This window comes from Lissotriton helveticus, chromosome 9 (assembly GCF_964261635.1).
Source record: "Lissotriton helveticus chromosome 9, aLisHel1.1, whole genome shotgun sequence".
NCBI classification, from domain to species: domain Eukaryota; kingdom Metazoa; phylum Chordata; class Amphibia; order Caudata; family Salamandridae; genus Lissotriton; species Lissotriton helveticus.
This window is the reverse complement of record NC_136070.1, coordinates 702,017,880-702,030,507: the sequence shown is the minus strand read 5'-3', so window position 1 is coordinate 702,030,507 and position 12,628 is coordinate 702,017,880.

The following is a 12,628-nucleotide window of genomic DNA, read 5'->3' as shown; positions in this document are numbered from 1 at the left end:
GCGAACTCTGAGCTTAGCTGGCAAACCCAAAAATTAAGTCTAGTTTCGACAGTAGTAGACCTAGTTAACGTCTGGCCTAGGTCTTTACTGCTGTAGGTACTATTCCAATGCGCAGAGCCTATTGGGAAAATAGGAGCTACACTACATGGCGCCCAACGCGTTTGGAAAGGGCGATAAAACTAACGTAAGACATTTAGAGTAACTCAGTCGTGCTTTCTCACTCAGACCCCTTTTCCCAAATACTCCAAAGACGTCTGGAGTGGGTGAAAGGTTATTATATCCTCCAAAACCTCGCAGGAGGGAACTCCTATGTACGGTTCTTGGTCTAGTCAACGTTGAAGGATAAAACAGTTCCAAAATATTGTGCACCTAATCTCTGTTTCCATAAAGAAACCTGATCTGCAAATAAAAATAATACCATCCAGTCAGTAAAATGGGAGACAGTGATGGAGAAAGAGAGGCAATTAGATTAGCTACTGAAATAGCAGATGCTGATGCTACCATGCAAACAGCAGACCCGGATATAATACTCATCCAGGTCGCCAAAAGGAGATCTATAACCTTAAAACTTATAGAAAATGGACTGACACCTAGAGGTGGCACAGTCATATTCGTAATTGAGGCACACGAATATCGGCAGACAGAGGTATACTATACATGGATACATTTTCCAGCAGCAAATGCTGTAACAAAGTACTTCCACTATTACAAAGTAGAGGAACCTCCTGAAACGTACACTCCTTTCGAGGAGGTGGAAGTACCACTCAAATTCCAAGAGCATTTGCTCTTATTTGATGGCGCCCTAAAACATAATAATCACATTACAAGGCTCGGTCCTTTAGGAAGACCAGGAGCAACGTGGCCGGTCTTAGCCGGATACACACCACATCCAGACATCGACGAGATGACTGCACCAGAGCTATTAATACAGCTAAAACAACTACTAAAAATTCACAGACAATTAGTTCAGTATGTAATGCGGACTTCAACAATTCAGCCAGCGATTAAAATTCCACAGCTGACCCCTCACCAGGGGAACACAAATAAAATCACACCACAGAACATCCAATCCTGCCTAGGTAAAGTTCCAGCTAAACGGGAACAGATACCATTCTGGTTGGCACAGAAAATCACCCAAATAGAGGCGGTGTTTCCTGACACCACCCCATTAGAAAAGCACAGGATTCTGACTATATGTCTCCCAATGGGATTCGCACCACACATTGAGGACTGTGACACTTGGGGTACGGTCTTTGCTTCAATCTACACAAAAACGCACGGTGTTCCATCCATTTCGGTAATACCAGATGTGCTAAAACAAATTCAAGATGAATACGGTCCAGAACCTGCTTTAACTCTTGGTATGAAATTACTGAAAGACTTCAAGCAGGTCTCGGCTATATTACTAGCCAACATAAAGGGTGAAGCAGCAAACGTGGCGATCCGCCAGAGGTTAAAAGAGACAGATATAGCAGACCAACCAGCTGAAATTGCCAGAATCATAGAAAAATCCTATGAAGAACTAGGCAGAGATAGTCTAGGTGGAATACCAGTAAAACCGCAACTGACTACAAGTCCAGAAAAAATATTTTTTAATAATAATTCACCAAAAAAGAACTGGGATGGAAATAAACAATCCAATCCTAAAGAAAAGAAATTCCAGTCCAGAGGAAGGTCTCCTAGGCGAAGAGAGAAATCTCCAAACCCAAGACAAAGGTCACCTCAGAGTGAACCCTCTGGGAATAGATATAACCTTAGAAATAGGGATAATATTAAAAAACCTGATAGATATCAAGACATTGATACACGTCCGTCTCAATCTTTTCAGAATTCCTCGCAGAAATCGGAAAGAAGAGGACGATCAGAAGAGCACGCCAAGTCCAAAGACAAGGAACCTGCTCAACTGAAAAAGAAATCACAATTTCCAAAAAAGAAGGTAGCCAGTATCAAGGTAGTTAACAATGCCGAGAATACTGAGGACACAACTGAAAAACGGAGAATGGGCTCAGACAATGCTAGACAGCGCAGCAGAAGTGAGCATAGCTCGCAAAGTCCTTATGAATCATCTGGAGACAGTGGACACGAATGAATACCTTCAAGTGGAAACTGCAGATACCAGAGTTAGCAAGCCCCACAAAATATACGAGATAACATTACGTATAGAGGGAGATAAGACTAGGAAAATAAGGGGACTATTTTGGGATAACCTATCCAAGGGCTATGACATCCTTCTAGCTGAAAAAGACTGGCCACCGGAGTTTGTCAGGGAGTGCCCTCATGGCGAAGAAGTAATTATGCCTGCCTTCTCGAATCAAATACCGATTCATAAAAAATATACACTTGCTAGAAAGTGGGCAGTGGCCTTAGCACCTGCTTTATATAAAAATCACGTAGGATGGGATGAGGATTCTCCTCCTCACAAAGTCCAGTTAAAATCACAACCAACTGCACAAAGGCAGTACCCAATTAAGCAAGAAGCTAAAAAACAAGTAAATGAAATACTAGATCAGCTAGAATACCAAGGGGTGATTGAAACTTGCACCTCACAAATGAACAATCCTTTGTTTCCGGTCTCCAAACCAGACAATTCATATCGTCTAGTTTTGGATTACCGACACCTTAACACATGTTGCAAAACTTTTGCAGTGCAAAACTCACACAGTGCTGCACTAATGAATAACATAGTGCGCAAAAAATACAAAACAACCTTGGACATCTCCAATGGATTCTTTTGTCAAAACATAGCACCAGAGAGCAGATATTTAACTGCATTTTCAGTAAATGGCACTCAAAAACAATTCTGTCGGTTAGCCCAGGGGTACAAGAACAGCCCGGGGGTATTCTCAGCGAGAGTAACAGAATTACTACAACTATATGATGATGAAGCATTATCTTACGTCGATGACATTTACTTAACAGATGATGACTTGGAGACTCACTTGAAAAGAGTGAACACCATAATACTTGGTTTCGCTGCAGAGGGTTACAAATTCAACTTCAAAAAGTCCAGAATTGCCCATCTGACGGTCCTATTCTTAGGATATGAGTTATCAAGTGAAGGCAAAAGCCTGGCAGACAATTTCCTAGAGAAATGTGCCGTAATCCAAGCTCCTAAAACACTAAAAAACCTACAGTCAATTCTAGGCTTCCTAAACTTCGGAAGAACATATATTGCAAATTACGCAGAAAGGGTCAAACCCCTTTACGATCTAATTAAACCAGACTTTAAAAGATCCAGTTGGACTCAAGCACACACAGAAATTTTGAGATCCTTACAAACAGACATGCTAATTAAAACAAAATTAGAAACCCGTGATAATACACGCAACCTTGTGATCCGAGTCATCCCAGGGAGATGCGGATTCACATACCTAACCTCTAATGAGGGAGATAAGGTACCAATTGCATTCAAATCACATTTGTACACAAAAGCTGAACAGAGATTCAACAACAAAGGAAAAATTGTTCAAGCAGTTCAAACCGCAATAGCTAGAGAAAAAGACATAGCTGACGGTAGACATATCACAGTCAGAACAGCAGAATCAGCCTTTGAGGCATTAACAACACCGTGTAATTTACCAATAACAACATTGGATCCAGAATGGTTACAATGGGTAAATTCAATCACAACGGACAAAGTATATTACTTCTTTGATCCAGAACTAGAAGAATTAAAAAATCTAAAATATGAAAAAACGTATCCTCTGCCAATCGACATTCTGCCTCTACGACATTACGCCTGTGTAATCTATACAGACGGACATGCTCAACCCTCCGTTTGGGGAGAACATGCATACAATCCCACATGTGAGATTACAAAAGAAGTGTGGCACGGAGGTAAACTAAGACCTCTATTAACAAAATCACACTCAGTAGAAACTAATTCAGAACTACAAACTGAAATATTAGCTTTGAAAATGGCGCTAGATAATGCGGATCGCGAATTCCCGACACTTATAGTGTCAGATTCATATTTCTGCGTCAAAGCATATAACAAGGATTTGCAGACCTGGATTCAGAACGATTACAAAGATGACACGGATGCACCAATAAAGCAGAGACTGCTCTGGGAACAGGTAGCTCTTTTGAAAAAAGAACTACCAAAGACTCACGTGACACACTCACTGAGTCACCAGCGTGATGGCGTTCACGTTGTAGGGAATTCATTGGCTGAAACAGCCGCAGCGGCAGCCAGTAAACCGGCTCCCGTAGATCGAAAAAAGCGTACATTAAAATACATTGACGGCGAAACAGTGCTGGCAGTAAAAACGTCATCAAAAGGCGACTGCTCGGCGTTACCGATCAACTATCCACTCAATTACACATACATCATAGATGCAAACTCCATTCCTTTTGCTCGAATCCCTGGAGTGGGGGATAGAGTGATTCCAAACATGGACAGGAGAAACTTGTTAATCGCAGACGCACACATGGGCGAGGGTCTCAGACACCTTAAATTAAAAGATTCTCTGGAAGAATTACAATCACGGTACTGGTGGCCAGGCATGAGCCTGCACTACACCATGTTTGTAAAAAACTGCCCAAACTGCAACAGAGATCGCAGTGGGGAGAGAAGCAGTTTAATACCTCGTCGTATCAAGGCAGATAACATCACCACTAAAAAGAATGGCTTGCGATTAACATATACAGGCTAGTTCCCACTTATAATGTAGATCCACAGCACTCGGCTGACGTCCGGACTGTTATACAAGATTTGCGAGTCTAAATGGCATATACGCTAAGAGCATGCTACGTTCGACCATTTTTTTCTTTTTCTCAGGCAATCCAGCCTGGGGGGGGGAAAGAATGGCCAAATGAGCACAGCCCAGCGGGAATCTTCTCACTTCCTTCCTGAGGGTATGGGATGGTGTAAAGAAAAAACCAAGACAGAAAGCAATCTATAATAGAAAGGATATTAGGTTCGGGAGCTGGGTGGGTCAAACATCTAATAAGTGTCCAACGTAGTCTAAATAACTTGCCAAGAAATTCTCTGAAGGGATTCAGTCCGTACGAATTATTATTCGGAACTAGGATGTTGATCTCTGACCTTGATAGTCAGACTTCAGTGGTAACAGAAAAAAGCTTTGATGTCAAAGACCGTTTGGCTATTTTGCAGGACTTAAACAAAACAAGAAAAGACCTGAGCAACATACAGTTGAAAGAACAGCCAACGACCACTGAAGAATCACCACCTGTCCCAGCAAGACCTGTCTGGATTCCAAAAGTCGGGGATCTAGTCAGGGAGAAGATCGCGGTAAAGAAGGAATTTGGGCCTTCTTACAGAAAAGCAGTTCCTGTATTGTCTGTCAACGGGACAAGATCAGTTGTACTACCGCCACTTGCTGGAAAAAAGGAGAACCGAGTTGTATCCATCGACCTGGTAAAACCACAACATGTGGCCGATAACCAACAGTAGGCCAAGTGGACTCCCAATAAGTAGCAGAACACCAAGGTTTGCTACCAGTACAGAGGTCCTATCAAAGAGGCTCATCACATTCGAAACGCCTACAGAAGAACAACAAGGACTATGCAACAATGCAATAGAACTTAGACCTCTGAAAACCCAAATAAAGACATTTAGCAGAGACACACCAATCTATACAGAAGTACCAAGTGAAAATGCAAGAAACAAAAATCCTGAACCAATTGGAACAATTGACAGAACTGCATCCGGTTACTTCATCAACTTCGATGATTCGTCTGAAGGCTTCAGCGAACAAAAGACACAGCCATCATCAAAATCCTTTAAAGACAAAGCGAAGGAACTTTTGAAACAACTGAAAGAAACATATCTAGTTTCTCCATGGATTGAATTTTGGGTGGGTTTTGGTGCATTTATCCTCATACTTTGGTTCATCATGGTATTTACCTTGGGACGCTTCATTGAGGGAAAATATGCTAAAATGGACACAGCAAGTCAGAACATCAACTTGGTCCTCAAACCACACACATCTTCACACGTCGAGAAAAGAGAACTTTCTTCAGAACTTTCTTCAGCCAACTTCACAGCAATTCCAATATCTGGTGGGGTAGCCTGGGACAACACTGACTATGAAATTTATGGTCCGGTCGAGATCCTGAAATATCCACACCAAATCAAGATCTCCTTGAGTGACTTTGCAAAACCAAACTCATTTACTGATGATTGGGACTTTGAAAGTATAAACAATATGATGTCTGACTTAGTAATGTCTGCTAAATTTACAAAACATGATTATTTGCAGGGTTCTACAAATTATGACAGCATGTACTGCTATAACCATTATGGTAACCATTTCTTGCATAAATCTGCACAACCTAGAAATGTTTTAAATTTTAATCAATGGGAACATTGTGCTACACCTCCAAAAGGGAGCTCTAGAACCGTGTATGGCAAATATTCATATTTTTCAGGTTTTAACATAACTAATGCTGAAACATTTTATTACAAATTGTCAAACAAGACAGGGATGAAAACCATGATAACCAACACAAAATTGATATATTCAGATTCTTTCTTTGAAAAAATGAATACTTTTGGATTTGATTATTGGGACAAACATGTTGATTTGAAAAGTGTTTGGGGTACAAAAGAATGGCAAGTACAGGGTATAGAAGCTTTGTTTAGAGCCTGCATGATCCCAGAACAAATGATATTTTTAAATGACACCGTTCAACAAACCACCTGTCTTGGCTTAGCCAAAATCAAAGATTTAAATAACCTGTCTATTCCAAAGCCAACAATGTTTAGCAATAACTCTGAAACAGATGAAGAAATAGACATAAACCATATACTTAACCAAAACAGAACACATCCTGATTGGAAACAATGGTTGATCTGGCCCACAGATACAAATAACTGTCAAGATAGATTCCTGAATAAAACACAGGGTTTCAAAATGAACAGGCCAGACCCTAGATATCCCCAAAGACATCACCCAGGGATAATAACAACCTACAGTGAGGGCAAATTATGCCTTCAATGGCTACAAACTTCCACACTGCCTGAAATTAAGCAACACCTAACTTTACTTACTGATGGTGCTGACTTGCGTGATTTCATAATGGGACCACGCAAACAGCGTCAAAAGCGTTTCATAGCAGCCTCTGTATATGCAGCATACAATGAGGCCTGGAAGGTTACTCAAATTGAGACAGCAGAAAGAATACGGGAAATTGACCGTATTAATTTGGAAAAATCACTTTCTGTAGTGGACAATGGGTTAATGACTCTGTCCTCCAGAATTTTTTCATTGGACAGCATTGTGTCTTCAGCAATCGATATATTATCGCAAGACTTACTGTTATTACAACATGGTCAGTCACAATTGCGTTCTATTGTACAGCTTGGCTGGACGTTACAAAATCTGCGTTCAGGCTATGTGCCTTGGCGTTTAATCAACACAACGTCACTATTTCAAATCTTTAACCTTACTGATAGACAAATCGGTATGGCGCAGAAGGGTGCTGATTATACAATCTTGAGCATTGAAAAACTAGAAAGATTACCGTTGACAATGTCAGAACGACCTGTCAGTGAATGGATAATCCACGGAATCATAAATATTCCAATCTCAACCTTCAGGTTTCAATACTGCCAAAAATATATACAGGCTGGCATGTACGAGAAATTGGGAAAGGGGTACGTTAAAACAACATGGAACCTGCCCTATTCACATGCATGTGTCAGTAACAAAGGACAGAAAGTGTTTCTTAGTGGCATCAATTGTGCTATGTCACTAAGCGGCACGCTTCTGTGTAACGGTATTAGTTTGCACGGAGCCTGTGAAGGGAATTCATACAACCTTTCATGTCACCAGCAAGGCGCACCTGCAACTGAAATAGAACCATTCTTTCAAAGACTCTATAATGGGAGTTACATTCTTATTGTAGACCGCAGATGCTGTAGTCTTATGCCCGGGACTCCTTATCTCGTCACTACGACGGCGAAGGTCAAGTGCTGTGGACGTTCTTTGTTCCCCAGCTCCTTTCCAGACAGGGAGGCGAGGGCATGGCCCAGTTTGAAAATTACTTCTATTCGAATAGACACTTTAAGCAGAATGAAAACAGTGCTTCTTCAGACGCCTACAAGGCTCACGTCATCTAAAGAAACGTATGATCTACAAGTCGCAAGGACGACTGCAGAGATACATACATTATTATCGCCTAATTCCCCCGTACATTTCGCGGAAATCCTGAGCGAAATCTTAAATATTTCTGATACCACAGGGGTCTCAAAGGTATTTAAGACAGTATTTTCGATGGCATTAACACCATTCAAAGCCATACTGGGTATTTTTCCAGACTTCGTCCATTCGATTTTTGGCGGACTTCCCCTGATCCTAGGACTAATTGCAGGAATCCTATTCCTAGTCCTTATTTTTCGTTATGGCAACCCATGTCACAGATCAAACTCTCGCGACAATGGAAGATACGATCCTAGCCATTGGATACCGGGACCGGATATCAAAAATCCTGGGACTATCCCGGCTTAGAGACCTAAACATGACTTGGTTTCTATCATTTCGACCGATGTGGCAAAGGTGTGTTTTACCTGTACTAAGGTGTCTGCTATGCGGAGAAGAATGCGTGTTAGACACCTGTCTGACGCTACAATCGGATGCGCCGGTGGATGCAGATACACTGTTGGTTCCTACCAAGGTTCACGCACTGTGCTGCCCTCAAAGGCTGCCAATTCTGATGACGGCATTCCTGGAATCTTCACCACTGCGATTGAAGAGTAGTGAAGTTCAAGATGAAAGCAGCATCGAACAGGTACGACCTTCTGTCAGCAATGCAAATCAGAATGTCAATGGAGACAATCATGCGCATGAATGCATGGTTACCCCTATTTCCGACTTAGAGGAACTTTCCCATGAAGCTGTTGACAGTTTTTTCGAAAGCCTGAATGATATGATGTTCTCTCCGGAACAGAAATAGAGACTTTTGAGTAAACTCGCACACGGCGTTCCCTGAATTCGGCCTTCAACTTTAAAAATAAAGTCACATGAACAATTACAATCCAGTTCACGGACAGCAACTTTTTTCAGCAAGCCCCTAAAATATTTTTCTATATATTTTTTCCCGGGACACTGATTTTCTGCTTAAAGTAAGAGACTATTCCTAGAGAACTAAGATTTCTATTTTAGATACTTTATAGACTTTATAGACTTTAGCTGCCCGCTGGTATGTTCGCAATAGATTTTATGTGATGAAATGGTTTCTACTTTTTTTCTGTATAGCCATATTAAGAGCCATTTCATGTGTATTTCTCATATACCAACAATCAATAATGCATAACAATGCGTGTTCACTTTTGCATCTAATTCATAGCTTAAGTGCATACAATATATATGACTGCAATTTTTCAGTATATTTGAAAATTTCGAAATGCATTTATGTATTTTGGGGTGGTAAGGTATACACTATACTCTATAGTATGTTGTACTATGTTATACTATGCATAGATTAGTAGATATGACCATAGTTAGCGTGGAGTGGGTGTCGTGTATTTCTATAGGTTCTGATTCGATCCCCCTATTCCTGACCCTATTCTGGTTAAACTTACTAGCTAGTTAACTAACAGTCAGCCCATGAGGCAAGAAATCCCCCATGATGCAGATACCGTTATCTGACGCAGTCACACTACGGCACAGGAACGTGTTATCTGATTAGGTCATAACGCTTGAGATCTAATTAGACAAGCAATATTCCTCCAGCCCCTGATAAGGCATACGACGTTCTCATAACAAATCAAACCTATGACAACCTGGATAATCCGTGCGGCCATTGTTTTGATTTCACAGAGAACTTTAGTAAAGAATGTGCTAACGAGCAAGTCGTATGACATCTTTATTGACGTACCTATGTCCATCCTTACGTCAATCTCGGCAACTTTAAGGTATAAATATTGCCGACCTTGCCCTATGCAAACACACGCGTGGTGACAAGACGGAGCAGCCATACTTGCCGAAGCCGAGAGCAGAAGCAGACCCCGCAGGCAGCAGCCCCGCCTTCCTGACGCGCTGAGAGACGCGCTGCTATCTCAAGCCGAGAGACCCAGCACCGGCGCTTCTGGGCAGCCCTCGCAGGCAGCCTGGAATATCGAGAGCAGAGAAAGAGATACCATTCCTCATTCATCCTAAATTCCAGGTACAGAACTGAATAACCCCTCCTAGAGAATTCTTTAGTTATTCACTTGGCAAAAACAAACTTAAACTAAACTGTAACTTTCTATTCCCGCCCACGCATTAGACTTAGGTCAGGTACACGGGGTAGGCGTATTTAGAAACACCAGTTGAGTACGTTTAGTCAAATGTATATGTGTATGTAAATATATTTTAATCATTTTAAACATCATATGGCTCAGAAACCATATCAATGTTTTTACAGTATTATTTTATACTATTGCTTCTAATGTATGCACTTTACTTAACTATAAGTATTGCAATAATATCGATCCATTTCTCTTGTACGAGAAAAGAGACTGATCAATAAATAACATCTTTTATTGAACACGCCCGTCTCTTCCTTTTCTCTACATTCTGATGAGACTAAGAATGCACGTACTGACTGAGTAAAATAATTGCCTTGTGCTCACACGACTCTTGAGATTGACTCTTGATTAGGGGAGAGCAAAGTTGTCATGTTCTATGGTTGTCAGAAACTAAATCCCTTCTTGTCTAATCAGGGGAGTTCATCCTTCCTTGAACATTCGAGAAAGTTTCTAGCGAACTCTGAGCTTAGCTGGCAAACCCAAAAATTAAGTCTAGTTTCGACAGTAGTAGACCTAGTTAACGTCTGGCCTAGGTCTTTACTGCTGTAGGTACTATTCCAATGCGCAGAGCCTATTGGGAAAATAGGAGCTACACTACAGGGGTACCACTGCGGATAAACCACCTCAGACCGGGTCGCGTGAACCAGATAGGCAGCCCTGTTCTATTGGCGGGGTGCTGGGAGCCCCAACGGGGCCTGCTTCTGGGAAACCGGGGAAACTAGGAAATGTTGTCTCCAACAATGGGCCAACCAATGTCACACGGCCCAAAAAACAAACAGGGAAAGTCCTCCATTTGCCCCCTGAAGCTTGCCCATATTTTTTAATTCTAGCAGGAGTTCCCCCCTTGAAGGAGGATCAAAGAGAGTCTTGGGTTCAGTTAAAAAATAAGTCTATTGATTGGCTGTCTAGGCATAAAGGTGTGGGGATGCAGATTTCTAGCAAAATCTTGACAGTACGACGGGTAGACTGGGTTGGTCCCTCGCCCAAGAATATCAATGGAGACTGCATTGTCATGAACTTTAGGCATCCCTCAACCGTAAAACACTTATTAAACAGCAATAACACCCATTTCAGTCCATCAACCGCTGTGACCCCTTTATCTCTGGGATATTTCTATAGACCTCCACCGAGACCATTCAACCCAGTTATACCAATCTATCCATTATTTAACAGATTTAGGACCAGATGTAGGTGAAATAGATTTACCGATTTTAAATTACCGAATTTTACCGATTCGGTAATTAAAAATCGGTAAATCTATGGGGTCGACATGTAGGTATTCCAAATGTGCTGGAATACCGAATCGGATGATTTCGGTATTTACCGATTCGGTAAATACCGAATCGGTAATGCCCATTCATTCCTATGGGCTATGAAGCCCATAGGAATGAATGGGCATTACCGATTCGGTATTTACCGAATCGGTAAATACCGATTTCCACAAGGGTGCAGGGGGTGTAACTTTGACACCCTCTGGCACCCCCAAAACAGGCTCGGGTGCCATGTGGCAGGCATACATGCCCTAAGGGCAGGTCTGCCTGTCACATGGCATAGGTGTGCATGCACACATGTGCATGCACACCGGAATCGGTATTTTACCATCAAATGTATTTGATGGTAAAATACCGATTTGGTAAGGCTCCTGGGACTCTGAAGAGTCCCACCTACATATGGGTGGCTCAGATTCGGTAAATTTACCGATTTTTTATTTTACCGAATCGGTAAAATTACCGAATCGGTAATTTTACCGATTCAGTAAAATAAAGCCCCCTACATGCCAATCACCTATTTACCGATCGGTAACGGCCGAAAATACAGATTTTCGGCTGTTACCGACCGACCTACATCGGGCCCTAAGTGCTCTATCCGACCTAGAGAGCCAGGGTTGACCATCAACGGACTCCCTAGATGTCATAGAAAGGCCCATGACCTACGATAATGCCCCCGAGCATAATAACAAACTAAGTACCATTATCACTGTTCCCAAGTCTTGTATGGAGGTTATACCACCAGGGAAATTAAATACAACTAATCTTGTTACCCCAGTCGTTACCCCTACCGATAGGTTAACCATACTAAGCTGGAACATCGCTGGTCTAAAAGCAAAAATGGAATCCACTGACTGGATTGAATGGATCAATAATTTTGATATCCTAATGTTCCAGGAAACATGGTGCACTAGCCGCCTGTTTTTTGAAGGTAATGCTTGTTATAATCACATTGTACCACGCCCGGCGGCGGGACGACCCAGCGGAGGTTTATCATTATGGGTAAAGATCACCGCAGGTGGAAAAACCCAAACTCTGGCGACTAATGATGAGAATTTTCAGGCTTTAATCTATTCCAGTAGGATCAAGCTGTGTTTAATTAACT